This window comes from Pongo abelii, chromosome 5 (assembly GCF_028885655.2).
Source record: "Pongo abelii isolate AG06213 chromosome 5, NHGRI_mPonAbe1-v2.0_pri, whole genome shotgun sequence".
Classification (NCBI taxonomy): Eukaryota; Metazoa; Chordata; class Mammalia; order Primates; family Hominidae; genus Pongo; species Pongo abelii.
In genome coordinates this window covers 104525519-104553217 of record NC_071990.2, presented here as the reverse complement: position 1 = coordinate 104553217, position 27699 = coordinate 104525519, and the positions used below count along the sequence as shown (strand labels likewise).

The window sequence follows — 27699 nt, the reverse complement described above, 5'->3', positions numbered from 1 at the left end:
TATTTTAAAATATTTAGGTTCTTTGTTATCTTATAAGAACACGTGTGCCAAAGCTTAAGGGGAGGTATTGAATTAAATATATTGTTCTTCATTTAGTGAAAAATGAAATGTAAACTTTTTAGTTTTGGAATTGTGAAAAAAAATGTATATATATTTAAATATATATGTATATATACATGAAAACTTTCTGAAAAACAATGAAAAAGCTATTTAACAGTTGATAAGAATTACAAAAGTAACTGAAAACAAATTATGCTTTTAAAAGGTCAAATATTTTCCTTGCCATATTTCATAGATAGTTTTAATTCAGGAACATCAAAATATCGAAAACATATCAAATAATAGTATTGCAATAGGTGATTACAGTTAACTGACAATTCTTAAGTGTTCAAGTCTTGTTCTGTTTTCTACATATCTGCTGGACTTTTAGTTTTCACGGGTTGGGGTCAGGGATGGGTAAATAGGGAGAGCACAGAGGATTTTTAGAGCAGTGCATCTATTTTGTATGATACTATAATGGTGGATGCATGACAGTATATATTTGTCCAAAGACACCGAATGTATAATACCAAGAGTGACTCCTAATGTAAACTTGGATTTGTATTGCCTCATCAATTATAACAAATGTACCATTCTGGTGGGAGATGATGGCAATGAGTGAGGGTCTGCATGTGTGGGGGCGGGTAACATAAGGGAAATTCCAGTGCTTTCTGCTGAATTTTGCTATCAACCTAAACGTGCTTTATGAAATAAAGTCTGTTTAAAAAGAAGCAGAGAAAAAAATTAAGTCATCTCATAAATGTTAAAAATTTAAAAACTATAAGATTTCTAGAGAATAAAGGTATTACATTGTTCCATATAAATTTTAGAAACATTTTTAAAGTAGCCATCTCTTAAACATTTCTAATTGAGTTAATAAATTAATTAAATATTTCAATACCAAGGAGAGTTCTTTAGATTCATTTAATCTAGAATTATCAAAATATTTAATTATATAATCCAGTTTTAGGGAATATCTGTTAACATTTTATTGAGCTGATATTCCTCAAAATAAGGAATACAAATAAATTTATAGACTCAAGAAAAGCAGCAGAGAAATGATAGAGTAAATAATAAATCAAGTCAAATTGTATATTAGCATTTGAACATAACAAAGTCAGGTGGAAGTTATTTTAGGTCAGTAAAGGCAGTCAAAAATTAGAAAACTACTAATGTACTCATTTATGCAAAGGAGAAATACATGATAATTTTGATATCTCAAATGTCATTTGATAAAAACAAATATCATTTCTGTATAAAAATTTACCTTAATGATAGAATGAAAGTAAACATCCTTAACAGTTAGAAAAGTATTACAATATTTAAGAAAATATCAATTCTAATAATTAAACATAAAAATGCTTAAAGATGATTTGAAGGATTGAAAATGAAATTATGTTTTTAAACTACAATGACTATCAGAATCACCTATGAAACTTTTAAGGAGTGGAAATGTTTGTGCCACAAACCTGAGAATTTTGATCTTGAAAGTTTGATGTGTGTCTGTATTATTTGTTTAAATGATAATAATATAATAACAATAATATTTATTGAGTAATTTCTCCATGTTTCAACTGTTCTGAAGTTTTTGATGTAAATTCTTTAAACTTTATAAAATCTTTATAAAAAAAGAGCTATTATTATTTTCATCTTACAGATGGGGAAACTAAAGTGCACAGAGGCTAACTAAATAGCCTGTAATCGTTATGAGACAAACAATGGGACGCAATTCATCAGCTGAATTTGAATCTGCTTTTTTTGTAATTAATCAAAATCTCAGGCACTAGCCTCATTGGAGCTATATTTGAAAAACATTCTTCTAATCGTTTGACATTAAGACAGCACCTATAATTAGTATATATCTTATAGTTGATACTGCTATGTCAATTTCCCCAGGTTTCCATTTACTCTTGCTATAGCAGATTCAAGACACATTTTATTCAAGGAAAGGTTCCTTGAATTAGAGTTTTAAATTAAAATTCTATCAATTTGCTTTCCTTCTTCCATATTTTTAATTACAAATATGTATATTGAAGTTTGCCAGTCTTTTCTATCAACATTTTGTTTTCAAAATCCTTTACAGTCTTGAAAGTATCGGGAAACACAGAGTTTTTGTTTATGTTCATCTAATCTATGAATATTGACCAATTTAGAAATTAAAGCTAAGAAATTCGTAAAACACAATAATACACAAAACACCTCATATTAGCCATCAGAGCAATGATGTCACCACAGGACATACAGTCTCTGGAAGTTATCTGCATCCATCTGAGAATGAGAATTAAAAAGACAAATGATGTTTTAGTATTAATATGAAAATAATTTTGTCCTCCTAGACCACCTGAGACAGTCTAGAGGACCTGAGGCATCGCAGACCACATTGTGAGAAGTTGCCATGTTGTTTAACTTCCATTATAATTTTTCAAATACCTTTTTAATATCTATCTCCATTTTTTGCTTTTATTATTTGATTCTCTATGTCCCTTTCCAAACTTCAAATCACATATATATTATTTATTTTTGATTGAATACCTGGTAGCATAGCCTTCATTTCTGAGGTTTAAAATTTTTATTTTATTTTTCAAATTTTCTTCGTCACATCAGTTTCCTGTTTCCCTATTCTTGCTGAGAGTCCATTTTATTTCTGAGATTTCTGATTCTCATGTTCTTTCACATCTGCAATGCTTTTGCTTTTAATTCAAATTGCAAAGATATGTTAAAGTTTTCTTTTGCTTCTAAGATAGATCTTCTTGGTCCTCATCTTTTTTCTTCTATTCGTCTTTTGTAAAATTTAGTGCTTTTATTTTTCTTGTTGATTTTAATTATGCTAGCTTTTCCTGAAATAACTGTGCACGTTATCAACAGAAAGTACCAGGGGTTTGGGTGACTTGTCAACTTTCTTAATTTAATGATACTGTTTTCAGTCTGCCTCTCTTATTTGTGTACTGCTCTTTTCATTAGTTACATTTTTCTTCTTACCACTATTTTCTTGATCCAAGGGATACCTCTTCTTTACAAGGTAAACTCTCTCACTCAAAAGTGGCCCTTTCTTAAGAATGCCACCTCTGGTTGTGTGTACTGTCCACTCTTGCCTTTTTAATCTCCTAATTGATGATGCTTTGACCCACTGGATCTCGATACACTCAGTTGTTACCACTCAGAGCTGGGGCCTCTCCTTCTTAAGGTAAACTCTGGTTGATGCTTTCTGGGCTCTCTTACCACCAGGATGCCTTCATTCTCACAGGTTTTCCAACTAACTCCAGCTAAATTTCACCGCATTACACTGTCAGCTCAGACACTGATTCCACTTATCTTGAATGTTTATTTTTCAATTTATCTACAGCATAGTTTATAGTACTCTTTTTTTTTTATTCTGTAGTTCTAGGTGATAGACATTTTTCCTTTTTGTTTTTTTAAATAGGGAGAGATGCGTATCTTGGCACCTGCTGTTATCTTACACACTGGAAGCCTCCCACCGAATTTATAATTACTATGCTTTTCATATATGGATGTTCTACCTGGTTACTTGTCAAATATTCTTGTTCATTTTTATGATCTCTTATTCTTTGCTTATATTTTCTGGTCTTTCCTTTATTACTTTAATAAAAATATTGATTCTTCATTTTGTACTTTATAAACCCAGTGTCTGTGATGTTGGTGAGTCTCTTTCAGCTTTATGTTGTTTTCTTGGCTCTCATTCATGGTTTTTAGGGTTTTTGTTCCTTTGGTATATTTCTGTATTTTGAGTTCTTTAATTCTGAGCTCATCTTTCTTGGATTTTTTTTTGTAGTAATTATTAGAGACCTGAGTTAAAATTTTGTTTCTTTAGTTGATGGAGCACCATGAATACAGGACCATTTCAAAATAAATTTTCTACTTGTATTTTTGGGTCCACAGTGGAAATGTGAGTCAATCTGAAATCCAAATGAGAAGTAGTTTGTGGTTACAAAGTTCAGGGGAGACTATTATTATTGTTGTTGCTTTCTCCCTGCTACTTGGTATTAAGGCTATATAGACAAGCTACTCTGCTGACCTTTTCAGCATGGCGGTCTAATTTCTCATGAATACTTAAAGGGACAATGATGGCATTTGGAATTCCATGCTTATATATTTGGCAAATTGGGTACATCCTTGGCCTTATCTATCTCCTTTCTCTTCTGCCCAGTATAACTCTGAAAATGGTAACTAAGGGTTACAAAATTTCCACAAATACTACCTATTGCATTATTAGTTTACTACTAGGTTTCCTGTTGTTATTTTTATTTGGCTTCAAATTTTTTCCTTGCCAAATAAACAATGCATGTAAAGGTAGCTGTATTTTTTTTCTATATATTCTTATCCAGCCTTTCTTAGTTGTTTCCATTGGGAGCAGGATTCTCTCATTTCTTCTTGTTCATGATAGTAACCTGCTTTATATTGTGACTGAACACAGCAAATATGATAGCCAAGTGAGTGGAAAAATCAAATAGCATCTACCATTTTCCCATAAATAATATAAAAATAATATATTCTACATTATCTCACCCCAAATCCTTGGAATATTTGATTCCATATGAAATTCCTCTGTGCTATGCCTGCATAAAAATTAAATAACATAACTAGAATATATTTAGGACAGTACCTGAGAAGAAAATAATGCTAAATGAAGCAATTATTTGTTAGTCTTTTGCTCATCCAACCAAATTTACTTTCTGTGAAATAAGAATGTACCCAAAATGGGCTTGTAATATTTCTGAAACTCTTCAAATGTATTTTATTAATATTTGTCTTACAGTTTTATTATACATAAAAGTATGACCCAAACTGAAAGCAACTGTAATTCTTAAATTCTAATTTGTATACAAATTTGCTTATTAAAAAAAATTAACTGAACTAGAAACTAGGAAACCTTCTTTTACTCTTGGCTGTTCCATTAACTGTCCTGTGCTTCTACATAATCTATTTGAGTATTCAAGTCATGATCTTTTTATCCATCAAATAAAGAGAATATGGTTGAATATTCAGTAAATTTCTTTACATATTTTAAAACCTTTTTGTAGCTGAACTCCAAAGCAGCTAGCTCTTTTTGTGAAATTAGTAATCTCTAGGATAGAGATTATAAAACTGCCACAGAATTGTTTGTTTGAAATAATTCATTTATGAATTCTTCATTTAGAAACAGAATGCTTGAATTTCAGTTACTACCATCCGTAATCAAGTATATTTTCCAACTTTTGTTGTACCTAGATGTGGTCATAAGACTAATTTCTGGCCAACAGTATCAACACAAATGTGACATATGCAATTCTGAATGTTGTTCATAAAGAGAATAATTGGACTTTCCATTTTTCTCTAATTCTTGCTTGGTGGGATAGTGAAGTGAAAGTAGAAGATAAATAATCATTTTAAATTCTTAGATGAAATCTACATCTACAGAATAGCAGAGCAAAAGATAAAAGAAACCTAGGTCTCCAATCATGCAACCACCATATTAGCTTTGATACAGGAGTGAGTTTCTTGATACTTTAGTCATTTTCATGACAGACGACATTTGTATCAACTAATGTAATTATAGATATAATAAAATAAGCATGAATAATATGTACCTGACACATATTTTTTGTTGACTTATAACTTTCAGAAAACAATGTGCCATGAGTATTGTAATTGAATAAATCACTTCATAAAAGCTGCAAGATATATATTAAGTAGAAGAAGTATTTACAAAATTGTGGGGTTATTTCTTTACATATGGTTTTATAATTTGCAACTTTGCTCTTCTCGTGTTAATTATTTTCTTTAACCCCAAATAACTATGTGCATTATTGTTTTATTGACACTTTACATAAAAGAATACAGAACCTTGATAGTGAAAATATTGAGCCAAGCTTAACAATTGCTGGATAAAATATGTACTTTTTAAAAATTTAATTATCAGAAAGAAAAACTGAATATAATCTTATTATTTAGGGGCATAAAAGACTTTGAAGCCCTTATTATCTTTCACCTAAAATAATAAAGTTACCTTTTAAATTGTATATTTTTCTCTAACAGTTTTCTTTCTCTTTTTATAATAGCACATGATGTCATTTAACTAATGAAACTTATAAATTGACATTAGTTATATTAAAATTTATTACTTTAAAATGAAGCAGTATTAAGTCTGTTATTTGGTCAATTGAAGAACCAAGAATCTGTGATTTTATGATTATGGTAATTTTTTTAATTAAAAAGAAAGAAGAAAATATTAAGTATAGTAAAGGAAATACATAAAGTTAAATATTAAATAATTTATCTTCTTTGGATATAGTTTATAGATCCTCTCCTTGGTAATTTAATCATTTCCTTCTGTTTATTCCTATTCTTCTTTTTTATCAAGACCTTTTTTTTCTGGACATACTTTTTATTGTTGAATGAGTTTGAACATAGTCCCCTATAAAAGGAAATAGTTTTCCTTCTTTATCTACCATCCTACTGCAACAATGACCACCATGTGCCCAGTCTTATTTCATCTATACTCTCCCTACCCACACAATATTTCTAAGCAAATCCCAGACACAATAGCATATTATTGCTAAAATTCTCAGTAAATATCTTTTAAAATAAGCCTCTTCTTCAATGTATTCACAAGATCACAATCACATCTAAACCTAACAATGCTAATTCTTTGTAATGTCTTATTTCCTCAACTAAATCATGCTTAAGGCAGTATTTCTCAGATACAAAGATGCATAAAAAAATTGCAGACCTTATTAAAAATGCAGATTTTGATTAAATCATTCAGGGGTTGAATCTGAAATTTCCCCATTTGATTTTATTGCTTCTTATCACATTATGAATAATAAAGAACTGAAGTACTTTATTGTCTCCCGGAATACTCAGGTCCAAAATTTTAAATAAAAACAGAGCATATTGACTTATGTTCCACTTTTATTCTTGCAACTATGTTACAAACATTTCTGAAATTTTTCATTTGAAACTTGTTATACTTACAGAAAATTTACAAGTACACAAAATAACTATACATCCTTCATGCATATTTCCTAATTGTAAATATTTTACCATAGCTGCCAAATCATTCCCCCTCTCTCATTTTTTATCAATACATATTAATATTTTTCTGAAGTATTTAAAAAATCAGACATGGTCTATAATAACCCTTAAAATATTTCCACATTTAGTTCCTAAAACAAGGACACTGCTTGCATAACCAAGTATAATTATCAAAATAAGGAAATTAACATTGATAAAATACTGCCATTGTAAGAGACTTAATTCACTTTTGGTGTTAGATTAAACCCAGGACCATGTGTTGCGTTTAGGCAACATGCCTCTTTAGTCTCCTTCAACCTGGAACTGTTCCTCAATCTTTCCTTGTTTTTCCTTCCATGACCCAGACACCCTGAAAGATTATGGGTTAATCACTTTGTAGAATAGTTTTTATATTGTGTTAGCAGATCATGAATTCAGGCAGTAATACCACAGAAGTTATACAGTCACCTCTCAGTCAGTGCAATGTGTAATGAGGCCCACAATGTGCACTTGTCCCATTGCTCATATTATTTTTATCACTTAGTTAATATGTTGTCCATAAGATGTTCACACTTTAGTAACATTTTATGGTAAGATATTTTGAGTTTATATAGATATGCTGTTTCTCACAAAACAAATATCAAATAATTTGGAACTTATTTTGAGTCTTGCCTGAATCCATTATTGTCATGATGATTGCCTGCCGGTGGTTCTCTAATTCAATCATGCCTCCATTCATTTTATTATTCAATATTCTGGCAGGTGGAAACTTTTTCTTTCTTTCTTTCTTTTTTGGTTGTTTGTTTGTTTGTTTTTGTCAGCATGAACTCCAGATTCCTGTCTATTTAATGTTTTTCAATCTTTAACTTTCATTATTTATTTTGGTGCTCAAAATTTCCCAGTTTTGGTCAGTTTCTATCCGATCTTAATCTTTCCCATTATTCTTAGATAACTTTCTTCCTGTTTGCGGAAGATTTTTCAGTCTCAATTTACACTGTTCTTGCTCCAGCACCACAACCAGCCATTTATTACCAAGAAACTTGGGTTCTTATTGCTGAGGATTAAGTGTATACTGTGCTACTAAAGTCCTGTTGATTATAGGTTCTCAACAAATGTTACTTGTATTAAAAGTGAAAAGATTATTTTAGTATAACTGTTGATAAATATAGGTAAAGTTTAATTTTATAAATATATTATTACACTCCTTTATTGATTACATATCTTCTTATATAAATAAAATCATTAACAATTTTTATTTAAAATTTATATTAAATATAAAAGTGTCAATAAATTCAATGAGCAGAAAATGAGGCATACCTTCTTTTTAATAAGAAAAGGAACCAACTAAACATCTTTGGTAGAAAAAAAAATTTTTAGACAATTCTATTTATATTTACAATAGATAAATCTATAATTTAAAAAATAGATTCTTACAAGTTTTTCATATGATTATGATAAAGAAATTTGTGTGTAAATGATGAACAGTTCAAGGATTGAGGTCAATTGTGTCACATTGGGTTAAATTTTTTTATAAGGAAGAAAAACTATTAAAATTATCCCAAATGACAAACATACTGGTTTAAAAGAAACATGTACTTTAATTTGTTAAGCTCTAACCTTTCTGTATTAGAAAAATACTTTGACACAAACACTTTACAAATGTCAGCAGAAAATCCATACTCCATTTCTTCACATTGGTTTTGTGACATTGTGCTTGCTGATATTCGACAAGGGATAAGTTGGGATTGATTTCTTCTGCCACTGCTCTTTTCTTTTGTATTATGGGAAATTAAAGGCCTAGAATGAACTGATTCCCTCACAACTTAAACCTACGAAAGATAATCATATGCTCTCTGGATCTTAAAGGTCAATAGAAATTTTAGAAACAGCACATTAATTTAAAGTAATTATGAAAATATTAAAGTCTGTGAAGGAGAGACATGTTTCTTGCATACTTTATTAAAATGATTTCATATTTATTTTAAAAACTGATTTTGTATTTTGGGTAGGAGTTCTTAAACTTACTCTCAAGCTATCCTTAGATAAATGCACCCAAAGATGAATATTAAATTCTGACTTTAATTGTTGTAGAAAATTACAGACAATTGACAGCAGCTCATAGAAAATCCAAGTATTTTTAAATGTCAGGAAAATTCAGTTTAAAAGTAGTAGTGCATTTAATCAATGTAAGAAAAATTTAACCTGGGTAAGATGGAGAATAATGGACTTCTATTATTTCATATGTAATTTTAATTCAATTACTTTTTGGTGAAAATCTAAACTGGTGCAGGTTTTTTATGAAGGGACACATAGTGAAATCTCTCAAATTAAGGAATATACATACATGTGCTTTGACCCAGGCATTTAATTTCTAGAAATATGTCATTTGAAGGTACTTGCAAAATTATGCTGTTATATGCCTTGAGATGTTCATTGCAATACTTTTGAGTAGCAGAAAAACTATTAAATTTGTATTTTATAAGGCAATTTAAATAAATTTTTTACATCTATATGAAGAAATGATATGCAACCATTAAAAATAAAGTTACTCTTCTAGGCCATAAAGAAAAATCTCCAAAAGAGATTAATATTTAATATCGATAAAGGCAAAATGTATAATGATGTGTTTAATGTGTTCACTTCAGTATGAAAAATAGATATACTGCACAGTATGAAGTATTTAAATTATATATGAATGATTTTGGAGAGGTATGAATAGTGGTTACCTTTAGAAAGAGACACTGGGATATGGGGAATGGGAAAAATTTACATATTTCATTTTACATATTTTTCTATGTTACAATTTTCTGACTACATAAATAGTTAAATAGATAAATATATATTTTTTAAAACATTAAGCATTTCAAGTAAATTCAAATAATGGCATAATCTTCTACCAAAGATATTGCTAGATGTTTAAATAAGAACTGAGAAATTAACAAATTTTGTGAGGTCTTTGAAAATTGATTAGATTGATGAAATTTTCTGGTTTAGGTTTCAAAAAAAGAAAACTGTGCAGGAAACAAATTGTATAGTAACACATTTTAATTAAAAATGTCCTTTATGTTTAAGAGCATAATCACATAAACAAATGAATTATATGCAAACCTATAGCAAAAATATATTTGCATTATTATGTTCAATTGTTTGCTTTAAATATAACCATTATAATTAAAGAATATAAGTAAAAAATGAAAATATGTTGATTATCTTCAAATATGTATTGCTTTGTTTATTGAACTAAGATGTGTCAGCAATTTGTCTACCCACTGCTAAAGTCAAAACATACGGATATGCTGGAGTTAACAAATAAGCACTATTCACACTAGAATTGTGAATCATTGATTGGCTAACTGTTCCTTCTTGCTGTAGATACAAACTTTTTTTTGTTCTATTGCCTTAACATTTCCACTGTTACTTGCATATGCCCCTCTACTTCCCCAAACACACACACACACACACACACACACACACACGCACACACTTCTCATAAGTTGCGATGTATACAAAATCAGGACTTATCACATATTTTAAGTAAAGCCTGTTTGATGGTTACTTCTATGTGTAAACATGGAGGGTGTTTCTGTTTGAAATTAATATCTGAATCAGAAAAGCACATTGCCCTTCATACTGTGAGAGGGCTTTATCCAATTAATTGAAGGGCTGAACAGAAAAATAAAACTGCCTTTGCCCCAAGTAAGGAAGAATCTTCAGCAGATTGCTTCCAGACTTCATTTACAAAATAGCTCTTTCTGCCTGACTTTCCTCAAACTGGAACATCAGTTCTTCCAGGGCCTGCAGCAAGCCAGCCCACGTTACAGATTGAACTTGCCTGCCGCCATGACCACATAGGCTAAATCATTATATTATATTATATATATATATATAATATATCCTATCTGATTGATATATACATCTTCTATTGGTTCTATTTCTCTAGGGAACCCTTACTAATATATGCTGTTATCTGATCTATAGGGTTTACAATAAAAATAGTGGCCTTTATACATACACTAAAATATATTTTTTGTAAGTAGAGAAAATTTCATTAATAATATTCAAAAAAGAATGTACAAATGATATATTTACATAAATTTATAAATAATCCCATTATATACTCTAAAAAGCTTTCTGAAAACAGTTTTTAGAATCTATTGAACAATGTTGTTATAGAGTAGCTCAAAAAATGATGGGCCAGCAAATGTGGGTTGAGCAAATGAAATAATAAGACAAACAATTCAAATACTAGTACACATTTATGCAATTAAATTTCTTTTTTTTGTCCTACAAATAAGTACTCATATTTTCTATTGGCAGTGAAACGCTAGAAACCTTGATAACATTTGAATCTAGGTGCTTTTGCTTCAAGTCTGTAGAGCAAGAGCTGTGGAAAAGCAATTCTCTGTAAATGGAATTGTATTAGTGATAAAAACTGATTTTTAGGGCTAGGATCTCACTAGCTCTATACTCTGCATCCTAGATAACAAACAGAGATGTTTATGCATTTTATAGGTGTGTGTGTGTGTGTGTGTGTGTGTGTGTATGTGTGTGTGTGTGATTTTTAGCAACCTCATAAATCAAGGGGCTTTGGGAGCAACTCATCTTGCCCATATCTAGGGACAGTTCTAATAAAATCTACACTTACTTTGGGAATCTGAACTGAAAAGTTTATGTCATCTTTCTTTTGTATCTATGAGTAATAAGAATTTAATCAAATAGTAACTTCCAAACATGCTTCTTGAACTTTTACATGATTCATATTTTAATGTTCTTCACATCCCTCTGGGCAACTTAAAGTTGTCAGAATGCAACATTTGGAAGTTGTAAATGTTCACTTCACCAATATATCCCCTTGTTAGTCTGCTACTTTCCAGGAAAAAATATTCTGTGTTATATGCTGATGTCAATTTTTAAATGACATGGATCAATGACCAAACAGTTTAAGTATTTATTTCCCTGGATATATATTATCCTATTGCTTAGTAGATGTCAGTGATAGATACTTACACCTTTCTGATTAAGCGCCTGTTGAACTTTAGATTGCAATAATCAGAGGGCTGTTTAATTTAAATTTTAGATTATTTGAGAAGTCTTCAGCCAAAAAAACATGATAATATGTGATGATTACTGTAGATGTTATGAAAAAGGCTGTTAAATCCAGTGGGAATGTTCATCAGCATACTGTAATCAGCAGCTAGAGAGAATGTTTAATTACAGTTATTTGGGTGACAAGTTGATGTAGTAGTGGCATTGAAAGCAGAAAAGGATGCCTGGATTAACACTTGCAACATGTAAGAGGATATGAAAATTCATCAGTATCGAAGAGAATGTCTCATTATATGACTGTTTATATTAATCTATCTTGCGTTACAAATTCCAAATGCAATCCTCACCATTACTTCACTTAAATTTAACTCAGAGAGAAACACTTTACTTTGTGTGAGAAATAAAATTTTAGATATTAAAGAAGGAAACTTATTTTATTCATTTTAATTTTTTTTACTTTATTTTCATAACTTATCCTGTGTTTATTTGATTTGTTTATCACCTTATTTCAAATTCTTGGTAGTGTAGAAGACATGCAATTATTTTTGACTTATTAAATAAAATTTTATTATAGCCTATGTCTTTTTAAAAGACATCTTTAAAGGTTCTTATTTATCTTTCATCGTGTTTATAAATAATTAAATTCACAGAAAGCACTTTTACAATACTGGCATATTAGTTTCCTATGGCTGTTGTAACAAATTACTTCAAACCGTGTGGCTGAGAACAACATAAATTTATTCTCTCATAATTCTGGAGTACAAAAGTGTAGGCATTAACAAGGCAGCTGTTCCCACCAGAGGCTCCAGGGGAGATTCCATTCCTTGTATCTTCCAGCTCCTAGAGGCTGTCAGCATTCCTGGGTTTGTACCTGCATCACTGCAGTCTCTGACATGGTCACGTTGCTTCCTTCTCTTCTCTGTTGATTTCTCTTCTGTCTTTTATAGGATACTTGCCATTGAATTAAAGACTCAGCCAGATAATCCAGGATGACTTCATCATCTCAAAATCCTTAAGTGGATTACATCTGCCAATACTCTTCTTTCAATAAGGTAATATTCATAAGTTCCAGGGTTGGGATGTGCACATACCTTTTTTGAGAGCTGTCAGCCCACTGCAATTGGCTTATCTGATAGTATAGTCTATATTGCATTTCCTATTGGGAACAACACATAGTTTCCGAAAGCAGATTCTAATAGTGTATGGCAGATTAATTAAATATGATATACATTAGAATACTATATTATGTCATGTTTCAATATTGAGAATAAATGCTATATTTTTGGGTTACAACCAATCCCGTAAACAGCAACTTTAATTTTAACAGATCATGACTTATTTAAATCAACTTATTTTATTATCTTTAATTTTTATGGGTGCACTGAAATACTTTATCCGTACTGATTATAAAAGTGAACACTTTTTTAGCTTCATGAAATGATCATGTAGTTATTTTGCCATTCTATAAGCCAAGTGCTGTGACAAGCAAGAAAATAAAACCTCTGCAAGTATTTAGAACTCTGGTAAATAAAACATAATAGAAAATAACAATGTAATTGTAATATAATACAATATTGTTGTTTGAATACAAGTGTACACATATCTATATCATATAATAGAATAGAGAAAATTTTAATTCACCTTTGTCAGTGAGCACAGTAGGCAAAGTTTCAGGGAGTTATGTGGTATCTGAGAAATTCTTTGTAAGACAAATAAGAGTTTGACAAACAAAAAAGACAGTATAGACAGAAAGAAACAGTGATGGAAAGAAACAGTGACAGGAATGGAGTTATAATAATACCCACTTGCTATATAATAAATGGGGTGGCAATAGAATGATCATGTTGGGATTTCTTTATGCCTTGTTGTGATGGTTGGACTTCCGATTGGTAAAGGAAACAAAAATTCTAAAAGGAAAAGGGCATGAAAATATAAAATTTGTATTTTAGTGGAATTATTTGATAATACTGTAAAACGAAATTTAAGAGTCCTTAAGATTTGAAGTCAGGGGATATGCTTCCTTATCGATTCCAATGAGCGTTAACAACAATCAGATTTTTAAAAAGAAAAGTATAGATGAAAATAAAAACATGATTATAAAAAGTTTATTATATATTAAAAAGAGCATTTGCAAAATAAATTATAATTTAAGCCTTCTGCATATAAACCACATGACAAGGCAACTCCAAGACTCTGAAACTAACCTATAGAATTCATGTTAACAATTCATTTCACTGCAATTAGTAAAATAACTATGAGAAATATTTAAGCTACTAGATGATCTGATACTTCGAACAGCAGTAATCATATGGGACATATTCTGTCATTATAATAATACGAAATAACATTTTTTAGAAAATGTTTTTCACTTTAAAAACTAAAAAAATAGGTTAATGAATAATGCAGTCAATAATTTGACAGGCAAAGAAAATACAAATTCTAAATATTAAAAAGATCAGATACCACCAAAGGTATTCTTACAGGTCTATCTATGTTGTTAAACATTTTTATTATTAGAAAATAAGCATTTTATAGCAATTTTTACATAAGTAATTAAAAAGTATATCAGAAAATTCCAAATCAAAAATAAAAGAGAAATTAAGAAGTGAACAAAGAAAAAGTGAGAAAAATCAATGAGCAATAAAAATTGTTTTTGAGGATATATTTTTGAGTAATAAAAATAATGAAAACTGTTCTAATCGAATTTAAATCTGTAAGTTTATAATATTGGATTATTAGTACTTTATGTACATATAAGTCTTTTGTTGAGTATATTTTTCAAAGGGTGGAACAGGAAAAGAAGGAAGGGGAAGCAGGGGAGAGAGAGAGAGAGAGAGATGGCAAGCTGCACAATTCTGTTAATTAAAGTAACATTGTGTATTACTCTTAATAAATCTTTTTTTAATTATACTTTAAGTTCTAGGGTACATGTGCACAACATGCAGGTTTGTTACATATGTATACATGTGCCATATTTGTGTGCTGCACCCATTAACTCATCATTTAGCATTAGGTATATCTCCTAATGCTATCCCTCCCCCCTCCTCTCACCCCACAACAGGCCCTGGTATGTGATGTTCCCCTTCCTGTGTCCATGTGTTCTCATTGTTCAATTCCCACCTATGAGTGAGAACATGCAGAGTTTGGTTTTTTGTCCTTGCGATAGTTTGCTGAGAATGATGGTTTCCAGCTTCATCCATGTCCCTACAAAGGACATGAACTCATCATTTTTTATGGCTGCATAGTATTCCACGGCGCATATGTGCCACATTTTCTTAATCCAGTCTGTCATTGGTGAACATTTGGGTGGTTCCAAGTCTTTGCTATTGTGAATAGTGCCACAATAAACATACATGTGCATGTCTTTATAGAAGCATGATTTGTAATCCTCTGGGTATATACCCAGTAATGGGATGGCTGGGTCAAATGGTATTTCTAGTTCTAGATCCTTGAGGAATCGCCACACTGTCTTCCACAATGATTGAACTAGTTTACAGTCTCACAAACAGTGTAAAAGTGTTCCTATTTCCCCACATCTTCTCCGGCACTTGTTTCCTGACTTTTTAATGATCACCATTCTAATTGGTGTGAGATGGTATCACATTGTGGTTTTGATTTGCATTTCTCTGATGGCCAGTGATGATGAGCATTTTTTCCTGTGTCTTTCGGCTGTGTAAATGCCTTCTTTTGAGAAGTGTCTGTTCATATCCTTTGCCCACTTGTTGATGGGTTGTTTGTTTTTTTCTTGTAAATTTGTTTGAGTTCTTTGTAGATTCTGGATATTAGCCCTTTGTCAGATGAGTAGATTGCAAAAATTTTCTCCCATTCTGTAGGTTGCGTGTTCACTGTGATGGTAGTTTCTTTTGCTGTGCAGAAGCTCTTTAGTTTAGTTAGATTCCATTTGTCAATTTTGGCTTTTGTTGCCATTGCTTTTGGCATTTTAGACATGAAGTCCTTGCCCATGCCTATGTCCTGAATGGTATTGCCTAGGTTTTCTTCTAGGGTTTTTATGGTTTTAGGTCTAACATGTAAGTCTTTAATCCATCTCGAATTAATTTTTGTATAAGGTGTAAGGAAGGGATCCAGTTTCAGCTTTCTCCATATGGCTAGCCAGTTTTCCCAGCACCATTTATTAAATAGGGAATCCTTTCCCCATTTCTTGTTTTTGTCAGGTTTGTCAAAGATTGGATGGTCATAGATATGCAGCATTATTTCTGAGGGTTCTATTCTGTTCCATTGGTCTGTATCTCTGTTTTGGTACCAGTACCATGCTTATCCACTATGATCAAGTGGGCTTCATCCCTGGGATGCAAGGCTGGTTCAACATATGCAAATCAATAAACGTAATCCAGCATATAAACAGAACCAAAGACAAAAACCACATGATTATCTCAATAGATGCAGAAAAGGCCTTTGACAAAATTCAACAGCCCTTCATGCTAAAAACTCTCAATAAATTAGGTATTGATGGGACGTATCTCAAAATAGTAAGAGCTATTTATGACAAACCCACAGCCAATATCATACTGAATGGGCAAAAACTGGAAGCATTCCCTTTGAAATCCGGCACAAGACAGGGATGCCCTCTCTCACCACTCCTATTCAACATAGTGTTGGAAGCTCTGGTCAGGGCAATCAGGCAGGAGAAAGAAATAAAGGGTATTCAATTAGGAAAAGAGGAAGTCAAATTGTCCCCTGTTTGCAGATGACATGATTGTATATCTAGAAAACCCCATTGTCTCAGCCCAAAATCTCCTTAAGCTGATAAGCAACTTCAGCAAAGTCTCAGGATACAAAATCAATGTGCAAAACTCACAAGCATTCTTATACACCAATAACAGACAAACAGAGAGTCAAATCATGAGTGAACTCCCATTCACAATTGCTTCAAAGAGAATAAAATACCTAGGGAACCAACTTACAAGGGTTATGAAGGACCTCTTCAAGGAGTACTACAAACCACTGCTCAATGAAATAAAAGAGGATACAAACAAATGGAAGAACATTCCATGCTCATGGGTAGGAAGAATCAATATCATGAAAATGGCCATACTGCCCAAGGTAATTTATAGGTTCAATGCCATCCCCATCAAGCTACCAATGACTGTCTTCACAGAACTGGAAAAAACTACTTTAAAGTTTATATGGAACCAAAAAAGAGCCCGCATCGCCAAGTCAATCCTAAGCCAAAAGAACAAAGCTGGAGGCATCACACTACCTGACTTCAAACTATACTACAAGGCTACAATAGCCAAATAAATCTTAAGTTGTTGGTACTTTCAATTGACTTGTTCTTTAAGCCAGAATATCACTAATTGAAAGAATATTTTTTCTGCAATTATTCAAGTCCCTAAGATGCTCAGAGTAAGTTTTGCTAAATGAGGACATTCTGAGGTTCAATTATTTTCATTCTGAAATGTTTACACATTTCAGCAAAATATTTTCTTGGGTATCATTTGTTGCCAAACTTTTGTAAGACAGACTCACTGAAAGATTTATCTCTATCATTCTTTCAAACATTTCACCATTATTTAATTAAATAAAGCCCTACCTCATTAATGTCTTTTGATTCAAATGTAAAACGTAATTTTAAGCAGCTAGAAAAAGATTGAATCAAAAAGTTATTTTGGCTCATTACAGTGGCTCAGGCCTGTAATCCCAACACTTTGGAAGGCCTAAATGGGAGGATCATTTGAGGCCAGTAATTCAATGTTACAGTGAGCTATGATTGTACCCCTGCAATCCAGCCTAGATGACAGAGTGACACCTTGTCTCTAATAAAATGAATAAATTTTAAAAAATATTTGTTAATAAGATGAGAGATTTGAAAGCACAAATGGATACTTTTAAAATTAAGTTCTGTATACCATTTGAGTTATTAACTACTTTGGTAGGATTACTTTAAACGTCATCTTGTTTGCAAGCTATAGTTTCCATAATGCAACTTCCTAAGGCCTATGAAAGATAAAGTTTGGCACTCCTTCCAATGAAGAATTTGTTTTAAGATTTTCCAAGTTATTTTAAGAAATATAAAACCAAACTTTAGAGGGCTGTCAATTCATTAAATATCATTTTAAGACATTTATGTTTTAAAAGTTATTCTTCAAAGACACAAATATTCCTGAAATTCAGTTTAATACTAACAGCAAAAAGAAGTTGACATCTGAACATACTGAATCTCTTTCACCCAGTATCAGCCTTGCCATGAAAGTGTTATCACTGTAGTTACTCTAAATCTTTATACCTATAACATTGGCTCACTTTTACAATTATGGCTTTTGGTTTTAGAGAATGCACAAAATTGTTTAGATGCATAATAAATTAGGTTTAAACCAAAATTTTATACATAAAAACTAGTGTTTGTATTACCAAACAGAACAGATAGAATGATAATATGAACTGGGTAAAATGGTAGACATAATTTTAAAAATATCAGGCATTACATTAAATGCAAATGGATTAACTATACTTATTAAAAATAGCTTCAGACTGGATTTTTTAAAGTCAGCTTTATATGACTTAATATACATATATATGTATATTCTGTATACCATATATATGTGATATTGAAAATAAAACCGTGTAAAACCATATAATCATTAAGAAGAAAAGAAAGCAGCCATAGCTATATAAATATCAATCAAATTGACTTAAGGTAAAAATCATAATGAAAATAAAGAATACTTCATAACGATAAAAGTTTCAATTAAACACGAGTTGCAACAATTCTAAGTTTTATGTATCCAATAGCATAACCACAAAATATACAACAAAAATAAAACTACACAAAGAAATGGAAAAATTCACAATTATGTAAATAATTTTTAACACATCTATTAATAAAAACAGAAGTAAATAACCATTAAAATTTGATCACAATTAGTAAACTGGATAAATGGGCAAAAATATAACAACGCATGTAAGAATAGCAGAGTATACACCTCAAACACACACAGAATCTTTGCAATAAAATGGACTATCTGCTGAATCACAAAGTCTAAACAGCTTTTCTTGTTACTTTCATCTGTATTGTTTTCTCTTTGGCATGTTGGGGCGTGTGACATAAAAGCTGACTCTAAAATTAATGTGCTAATCAAAATACATTATTGAAGCAAATTAAGATAGGAGAATTGCTATATCAAGACTTATAAACTTACAATAGTTAAAACGGTGGCATTGGAGCAAGTGACAAATGGGCCCACTGAATAGGATAAAGAGCCCATAAGGAACTTATTGTCTTTTAAAAAAATGATCCTGGATCTGGGCGCTGTGACTCACACTTGTAATCCTAGCACTTTGGGAGGCCGAGGCAGATAGATCACAAGGTCTGCAGTTCGAGACCAGTTTGGCCAATATGGTGAAATCCCGTCTCTACTAAAAATATAAAAATTACCCAGATGTGGTGACAGGCACCTTCACTCCCAGCTACTCGGGAGGCTGAGGCAGGAGAATCTCTCGAACCCGGGAGGCAGAGGTTGCAGTGAGCCGAGATTGTGCCACTGCACTCCAGCCTGTGCAACAGAGTGAGACTTCATCTCAAAAAAAAAAATAAATAAATAAAAATAAAAATAAATAATTCTTGGTCAACTGGATGCCCATACTAAAAAAGAAAAAGCAATTTGGTCTCCACCTTAACTATCAGTAAGGAAAGAAAATCTAATAGATAAATAATCAAGAGGCTTGAATAAACATTTTGGAACAAAGGAAGATACCAAATATTAATTAAACATAAGAAAAGGTGCTCAACCTTAATAAACCTCAGAAAAACTGACATTTAAACCACAGTGAGATAGTATTATATGCCCCTGCAATAAGTAAAATTTAAAACACAAATAAACCTAAATGTTAGCAAGTATTTTGCATGCTTTGAGTTTTCATATATAGCTGATAGGAATGTAAAGGAACAGTCATGTTGAAAACTATGACATCATTCCAGTAACGTTTAAAATATTCATATACCATGACATAGCTATTTCACCACTATATAAATATCCAAAATGAGTGTGCATATATGTGTACCAAAGGACATATAAATGAGTTTTTATAAGCACATTAATCATAAAAGTCACAAATTGGTAACAACCCATGCCCATCAATAGTAGATGCATGAGTAAATTTTAATTTATTTGAACAACAGAATATTAAGCAGAAATAAGTACAAACAAAAGGAACAGTTATATTCAATAACGTAAGTATTTCTCACAAACATAATATTGGGTTTAACATGCAAATAATTTAAAAATACATAATTGTATATATATATATTTAAAAATAATGAACCTATAGTATTCATGAATGTGTATTTAGAAGTTAAGTATGTAAAGAAAAACAAATTAGGGAGGCTGAGGCAGGACAATGGCGTGAACCCGGGAGCCAGAGCTTGCAGTGAGCTGAGATTGTGCCACTGCACTCCAGCCTGGGCGACAGAGTGCGACTCCATCTCAAAAGAAAAAGTGAAAAACAATTAGTGAGGCTGAGGCAGGAGAATGGCATGAACCCGGGAGGCAGAGCTTGCAGTGAGCTGAGATCACACCATTGCACTCCAGCCTGGGCGACAGAGCGAAATTCTGTCTCAAAAGGAGAGGAGGGGGTGGGGAGGGGAGGGGAAGGGAGGAAAGGAAAGAAAGAAAGAAAGAAAGAGAAAGAAGGAAGGAAGGAAGGAAGGAAGGAAGGAAGGAAGGAAGGAAGGAAGGAAGGAAGGAAGGAAGGAAGGAAGGAAGGAAGGAAGGAAGGAAGGAAGGAAGGAAGGAAGGAAGGAAGGAAGGAAGGAAGGAAGGAAGGAAGGAAGGAAGGAAGGGAAGGAAGGAAGGAAGGAAGGAGAGAGACAAAAAACTTAGAAGTTAATGGTAACTTCTTTAAAGACAAGATAGTGATGACTTTGGTGGGAGGTGTGGGCCTGTGTGGCTGAAACAAAGTTAGAGACATGGCACAAGGACTACGTCTGTGGTCCTGTCAATGTTCTATTTCTTGACCTGGGTGGCTTTTACATGGTTCTTCACTTTGTGATAATCAATTGTGCTAAATATTTTGTTGATTTCCCTTATGTGTATCGTATTTCAATACTCATCTTTTAGAAAATGTTAGTCAACACAAGTTTTTAAAAACTGTTTTTGTTTTCATTGTAAATTGACAAATTATAGTTGCATAAATTTATGGAGTAATCAAAGTAATGTTATGATTTATAAATACAATGTGGAGTATTTAAGTCAAGCTAATTAACATAATAGTTACCTCAAAGACATATCATTTCTTATGGTGAGAACATTTAAAATTGACTCTGTTAGCAATTTTGAAATGTAGAATACATTATTTTTTACTGTAATCACCCTACTGTGTAATATATCTCAAAGCATTAAAAAAAACTTTATTCCTCCTAATTGAGGCTTTGTACCCTTTGACTATCATCTCCCCATCTCCCTGCTCCCTAGCCTCTATAATAACCATTCTATTCTCTGCTTCTTTGACTTTGATTGTCTTAGCTTCCATATAAGTGAGAACTTGCAGTGTCTGTCTCTCCGTGTCTGGTTTATTTCACTTAACATAATGTTTTCCAATTTCATCTATGTTGTTACAAATGACATTTCTTGCTTTTTAAGGTTGAAAATTATTCCACTGTGTATATATACAACTTAAGTAGATTTACAGGACTGATATTTAAAAAGAAGATGAATCTTTCACAGTTAATACATAAATTGATTCTATTATACACTAAAAAATAAAGTGCAAGAATAAAGTGGCATCAAATTTGGAAAAATAATATTTAATGTAAGCAATTGCGATGCAGGACAGGCAAGCCTCAAAATAGGGGCTTGGTCTAGGAGGGTTCTTGGCTTTTTCCAGGAAAGAATTCAAGGGTGAGCCAATGGCATTAGACAGCGACTTCTATTTAAGCAACAGCATAATGCAGCAGACTTACTGCTTCTTGCAGAGCAGTGCTACCCAATAGGCAGTGTGCCCAGAATAGCAGCTCAAAGGCTGGCTGCATTCATATTTATACCCACTTTTAATTACATGCAAATTAATGGGCAATTTTTGCAGAAATTTCTAGAAAATTGTGGCATCTTCTGGGTTTTTGCCATGGAAAGGGGCAGTAACTTCTGAGTGTTGCCATGGCAACAATAAACTGAAATGGCACACTGTTGAGTGTGTCTTATGGGAAGCTGCTTCTGCCCAGCACCTGTTTTAGCTATTCCTCAGTTTGGTCCCATGTCCAAGCTCCGTGCTTTAGAGTCCAGTCCTACCTCCTACCTCCATTAAAACAAAGTAATAATAATTTAGAAAACAAACATTAACATAATTAACATAAAATAATTATAATGAATTAAAAATTAACTAATGCTCAAAGAAAATGAGGATAAGAAATACAGGTGAATGTTCAGTGAGCTAAGATCACGCCACTGCACTCCAGCCTGGGTGACAGAGTGAGACTCCATCTCAAAAAAAAAAAAAGAAGAAGAAATACAGGTGAATGTTATCAACACTTGCTCAAATACAGAATACATAAGAATGAGGAAAATAAAGGGTTTGTAAAGTAAATTATTGATACATTTAATTATTTAAATAATACATTGGTTATTCAAATAGTTAAATTTTTTGTTAAATATGACACATGGAATACTATGCAGCCATAAAAAAGGATGAGTTCATGTCCTTTGTAGGGACATGAATGAAGCTGGAAACCATCATTCTGAGCAAACTACCACAAGGACAGAAAACCAAACACTGCATGTTCTCACTCATAGGTGGGAATTGAACAATGAGAACATTTGGACACAGGGTGGGGAACATCACACACCGGGCCCTGTCGTGGGGTGAGGGGAGCAGAGAGGGATAGCACTGGGAGATATACCTAATGTAAATGACGAGTTGTCGGGTGCAGCACACCAACATGGCACATGTATGCATATGTAACAAACCTGCATGTTGTACACATGTACCCTAGAACTTAAAGTATAATAATAAAAAAAACATAGTTAAAGGCATTTTCGAGACAAACACATAAAACAAATACGACAGAGTAAAAATGTGTGTTAATAAAAGCATCAAGACTAAATTTAAAAGATAGTGAAATATATAGAAAATTCACTAAAATGAAAATATATTAAATAGCTGAAGTATTTTCAAACTGAAAACCAATAAAGACAAAACAAAGTAAAATTCTCTATATTACATAGCAATTTTTAAAGTCATTACCTAATGTCAGCAATTATGAGACTAAATTAACACTCTTATATAACACTTTAGGTATGAAATAACAATCAGAATTTGGATATTTATGGGTATTTATGTTTGATAACTGCCCTTTTTTCATATATACACATTTATATTTACAGGTACATTTGCACATATATACACATACACATCTGTATACCCATCTGTGTATATACATAAATAGATATAATCAATATCAATATCTGCACATATAATTATATTTTAATAGATGAGCAAAGGAGATAGGAAGACTAGTAGTACTTGGATCTTGTTAATATTATTTAGTTTGATATATGTTCACACATTTTTCTATGTCATTGAATACACTACAAACCTCCAATTTAAGGTCTGTAAAATTTCTCTTATTAACAAAAAGTTTATACTTAAAGGCTGTTACCCTCTTACCAATCTAACTCTGCATTTTTGTTACTGTCATGCAATATGTTCCTATAAGTAGCAATTTATATCATTGAGTCAATTGATATCATTTATTATTGGAAATGCTGAGAATTTTATTTATCATAATGCAGTATCAAAATTCTCACAAAGCAATTACACTCATAATAAAATTTACTTTGTTTAAGATATATGTGCCTGATACATTATGGTTAGCGAGAATGAAATACCCAGACAAGTCGCTGGGCTGAATGAAGGGCTGTGGAAAAATGGGAGTGACTTGCCCTAACCTTTATTGGCAGCTAAACAGAATGAAAACATTAAGAGAGAGAGGGGAAAAATAGTAAGTCCAGGGGGACAGGGAACAATTAACATGGGCAACAAAAACAAAAATAAATTCTTAAAGCCAGTATGAAAATAATCAATTTCACAAAAAAAGTTTGTTCACAGTTGAGAGAAATGTTTTTAGATATCATTAAGTAATTAAATATTTTTCCACCTGATGGCTAAATGAGAGAAGGGAAGTTAAAGTAAATAAATAATTTAAATTTGGTGGAAAAGATTTGCCACAGCCATTGACTGGATGGGAGTGGGACATAAATTTTAAAAAGCAAAATAATTGATGAAGAATGAAACGCTAATAAGATTTGAAGTCATAAGTATTTCTTGCACCAATATTCAGGATATTGAAATCTCAGAATTGATGACCTGCTAGAAGTGGAGAGGAATACATTGTATGATCTACTTAAATAAATCTCAGTGAATTAAATAAGAGAAGATAAAGCAGAGTGACAGAATAGACACTAAACTGGACATGTCCTATTATATTAATCCATCATGGAGATAGGACATCTGAATTTCTAGAAACTTGGTCTCCTACGATGTAGCTATACAAGCCTCCACATTATCTTAATGTGAAAAAAAAAGACAAAAAAATTATATGGTTTTAGTAATTGTGTGGCATTTTCTACATTCATTTTCAGCTTCTTCCCTTCACATCTGTCTTTCCTTTAGAGGAATAAAATCACACTCAGTTTTAAAATCAACTGGAGAGCATAGGAATGTATGCCTGTATCACTAAATATACTTCTCAAACGATCAAATATTATGGTATGGTGGCATAGCATGCATTTTCAGTGGCTGCAATTTCACTTTTGCATATATGAATAGTGCGAAAAAATTTCTTAACGATTTACTACCAAAAATAGTAGTAAAAATTATGACTGGGCATAGCGGCTAACGTGGGTAATCCCAGCACTTTGGGAGGCTGAGGTGGAAGGATTACTTGAAGCAAGGAATTTGAAACCAGCCTGGGCAACAAAGCAAGACCCTTACCTACAAACAAACAAACAAAAAAACCCAAAAACACAGTTTATGAAGCCACAGAATAACTAAATTTGTAAGACATTTAAAAGGGAACAAGTTAGGAAAAAAATTGAAACCGTCAATTCTTGGCGCGTTTCCTATCCCTGTATTTGCAATGACCATTCAAAAGACAAGCCGCTGTGCCATCACTTGGGTTAATTCTCTAACATTCTTCCCCTCTCTTTATTGCTGTGCACTTTCTCCCTCCCTCTTCAACCTTAACCTCAATCCACAAAACCTGTTCTCTCTAATCGCATTTCATTATAAAGGAACATCTTCCAGAAATCTGCTTCCTCTTTGCCAAATGCTCTATTCACAAAATGTCTCTTATATCCCATATCCAAATCTGGTCACATAGTATCATGTCAGTGTAACCTATTGAATTCCTGCTTTCCAACTCAAGCAGCTTGAGAACTTTGTAACCTAGAAGAAAACATTTTACTCCACCCCTACTCCTGCCTTCAACCATCTCATGACAGTTTGTGTAAACTGCTTACCCTGAATCCTTCACACATTTTTTCCAGAGATTTTTATTCCCATTGTATCAAAACTCCCCACATTGCGAGCATCTTGTCAGCTGCCTTGAATGAAGTTGTAGAGACAATATAACTACTGAGAGCTTCTCTTTCAGTTCCCCGTCCAGCACCAATCCATAACCTAGGAGCTAAGCACTGCTGTAAATTCTCATTTAATGATGGGATCAATATTTCTCTGTGATATTTGGCATATTTATTATTTATTCTCAAAATACTGTGTATGTATTTGTGTGTGTTTATAAGTGTGTGTACATATATGTATGTGTCTATCATCTATCTATCTATCTATCTATCTATCATCTAGCTATTATCTATCTATTTATCTATCTGAGAACACAGTCCTTTATTTTTTTTTCTAACTCACTTATTGTACCCTAGTGGTCTACTTTATGGATTCTACTCCCTTTACCTTCCCCTAAAAGTCAGGTTCCATTTAGTTTATGGGCTCTCCCTCTAAGTTCTAAATGACTCTTGATATTTTAAATATCTTCTATAATCAGGTACTCCCAAATATAGGTGGCTAGTCTACAACTTGTCTGCAAATTTCTGTGCTGGATGATTTGGTACATGTATATTAAAATCTATGCAATATATAATATTTATATAACATATCTACTATGTTCCAGGCACCGATATAGAAACTGAGGTTTCAGTGGTGAAAAATCAAGCAAGATGTATACCTCCTAGGAGATTGTGTCATAATAATTATTTGATAATTTGCAAATAAACTATATTTACACATATAACATATACTGAATTAAATAACTTTATAATTACACATATAACTATCAGATTTATTTATAATTATAAAGTCATATAAAGTTTATACATGAAAGTACATAGTTGTATATATTTATAATTTCATATATTTATAAATATTTAGGAAAGAAATGTATTAAACATGAATACTACCCAGAGAATGAGAAGTAAAGTAAATGCCAATCAACATCAGTTCTTTATCTCATCTTCGTTTCATCTCACCCTCAGCTACAGTGCCAGAGAGCCAGGTGCTCCAGGTAGGAGATAGAAAGGAAGAATTCTGTCCCACTTCCCAGGCCATAGTTTTGTGGAGAAGGTTTAATATTAGGCAAGATTGGAGTTTGACTACTATCTGGGAATGGATATTTTAATTACTGAATTTAATTTATAATTTAAAATTATTACAGTACTTTCTAGGACTGACCATAACAGTCATGGGACCTATTGAGTTTTTATCCAGTGCCTTAGAAAGAACTTCCTCCTATGAACATATTTAAAGAATAAAGGACAAAATAAGTAAGCTTTATTTTGAATTCAAGTAAAGTATGGTATAAAGTAGAGAAAGAAACATGAGATTCATCTCATGTGCCCTGCCTGTTCTATATACTGGTTATAATGTGATGGAAATAAAACCTAATAGGATAGAGAGTGACAGAGGGAGAGGTTGGAAACATTATATAAGGTAGTCATTGAAACACTTTCCAGCTGTATTTTTAATTACTTTGCATATCCTTCTTATGAAAAATTAAATTGTTTTATTTCATGCCTAACATATTTAAAACTAGATTTATTACAAAATATGATTTGGCCGTGTCCCCACCCAAATGTCATTTTGAATTGTAATCCCCATAATCCCCACGTGTCATGGGAGGGACCTGTTGGAAGGTAATCGAATCATTGGGGCAGTGTCCCCAATGAGGTTCTTGTGATAGTGAGTGAGCTCTCGAGATCCGATGGTTTTATAAGCATCGGGCATTTCTCCTGCTGGCACTCATTCTTTCTACTCCTGACCTGTGAAGAAGTGCTTTCTGCCATGGTTGTAAGTTTCCTGAGGTCTCTCCAGCTATGCAGAACTGTGAATCAATTAAACCTCTTTTCTTTATAAATTACCCAGTCTCGGGTATTTCTTCATAGAAGCATGAGAATGGACTAATACATTGTATTTTCCAGTCTTCCCTTGCTTCTTGTGTATGTCTCCTCAACTGTGAAAGCAAGCAGTTCAACAACCTTACCTGACCCAGGCCCTCGGGTTTGGATATCTTCAGCTGGATATAAGAGCCGCGTGAGCTGATTTTCACTGAGAACTGCTGAGCAATGATGTAAAAGACTGTATTGA

At 32.3% G+C, this 27699-nt stretch overlaps 1 long non-coding RNA gene across 5 annotated transcripts in view; it reads left to right on the top strand.

The window, feature by feature from the left end:
- The window catches only part of LOC129060006 (uncharacterized), a 287201-nt gene that overhangs the window by 52148 nt on the left and 207354 nt on the right, over positions 1 to 27699 (top strand). For all 5 annotated transcript variants that reach the window (XR_010140312.1, XR_010140309.1, XR_010140311.1 and 2 more), the window contains one exon: positions 13044 to 13148. This is a non-coding gene — a long non-coding RNA (uncharacterized LOC129060006). The remainder of the gene's footprint in view (positions 1 to 13043; positions 13149 to 27699) is intronic.